This window comes from Polypterus senegalus, chromosome 4 (assembly GCF_016835505.1).
Source record: "Polypterus senegalus isolate Bchr_013 chromosome 4, ASM1683550v1, whole genome shotgun sequence".
In the NCBI taxonomy this organism is placed as follows: domain Eukaryota; kingdom Metazoa; phylum Chordata; class Cladistia; order Polypteriformes; family Polypteridae; genus Polypterus; species Polypterus senegalus.
Window position 1 is genome coordinate 181,786,770 of NC_053157.1, and position 1,697 is coordinate 181,788,466.

Genomic DNA, 1,697 nt, shown 5'->3' on the forward strand with positions numbered 1-1,697 from the left:
TTATGAAAAGCTGGGTGCATAATGAATGATAGCTGTCAACTGTTCTGCATTATCTACATAACTGGGAAACGAGAATTATGCTTCAGATGTGATTCTATAACATGTAAGGGACCTCGTCATCATGTACAGGGATTTCTGGGCCTTTTCATACACTCGAAGTGAGCTCTGGGCTGTGGATAAGCCAGACATAATTTTAGGGGGCCGTTTTGGATCCTAAACCCAGCCGTGTAGGGTCACCACTATATGCCGGTCCCAAGCCCAGGCAAATGGGGAGGGTAGTGGAGAAGGATCTGGCAACCCACTTCCCGAATATGTTGCCAAGAAAATTCTATGGATACGCTCTTGAACATTTCAGATATGGTGCCCAAAGGAAGGACCCCCAGGCCGGCAGATACCCAAAAAGCTACTGGGAAAGAGCAAAGGCCGAACACTAGTAACCAAGGCAATTATGACGCGCCTGGGGGAAATCCCTCAGGAAGCCCAGGTGCTAATGCAGCCAACGGTGAACGGAAGAGCCTGAGCGTTAAAAAAACACTCAAAATTGTGATGTATGAACCAAGGAAAATTAGATGTAAAAAACGAAATGGACAGGCTCCCAATCCTCGGAGTCACCGAATTACGCTGGACTGGCAGCAGTCATTTTCATTCGGACGATTTTCCCGTTTATTATTCTGGTCACAACAACATCAGAAAGAATGGGGTAGCGTTTATTGCGCAGAAAAAAATCATGCGGGCTGTAGAAAGTTATAAAATAACTAGCGAACGCATAATGTCCATCCGCCTGCGTGGAAAGCCAATGAACATCACGATTTTGCTGGTATATGCTCCTACAACAATGGAATCATCATCAGAAGAAGATGACCGGTTTTACTCTGAAGTACAAAAAGCTGTCGATGAAACACCAAAGAAGGACATCACCTACATTTTGGGCCACTTCAATGCGAAAGTAGGCAAGCAAGCAGAAGCCGACATTGTTGGCAGTTTTGGACTAGGCAAGAGGAACAAATCCAGCGAATGCCTGATTCAGTTCTGCCAGGAAAACCGATTAAGAATCACAAACACATAGTTCATGCAGCCAAAGCATCGGCTATACACATGGACATCACCTAACAGATTGCAACGAAAATAGATTGATTATGTCCTTTGCAGTCAGCGTTGGAGAAACTCCGTAGTTGCTGTGAAAACTTTCCCTGGAGCACACTGCAGCTCAGACCACAAACTGCTAGTCGCGAAAATCTGGGTGAGACTTTGTGGCATCAAAAAACATGCACCACTGGAAAAATTTGATATATCGAAAATACCAGCATCTTTGACCATTGAGGTAAAAAAAACACTTTGAATTATTGATGCGGCGGAGAAACCACCAGAAGAATTTTGGGACAATATCAAATGAACAATCATGGAAATAGCGAAGAGATACATACCATATAAGAAGCCAGAAATGAAAGGCAAATGGAGGAAACTCTCAGGATTGCCCACGAAAGGAGAACGGCTAAAGCTGCAGGAGACAGCGATAAGGTGAGGAGGCTGAACATAGAATTGCAAAGAGCCGCCAGGAAAGATAAGGAAGCGTACTGGAATGAGCGCTGCAAAAAGATCGAGGAGAATTGGAAAGGTCACACGAAGCATCTTTTTGCTCAGGTGAAGAACATCTGAATGCCTTTCTTCGCTCATAAAGGAACAATCAAAAACAAGGA

At 44.3% G+C, this 1,697-nt stretch overlaps 1 pseudogene; it reads left to right on the top strand.

Moving 5' to 3' along the window:
- Positions 1-550: 550 nt before the first annotated feature.
- Positions 551-1,339, top strand: LOC120528775 (annotated as a pseudogene).
- The last annotated feature ends 358 nt before the right edge of the window (positions 1,340-1,697 follow it).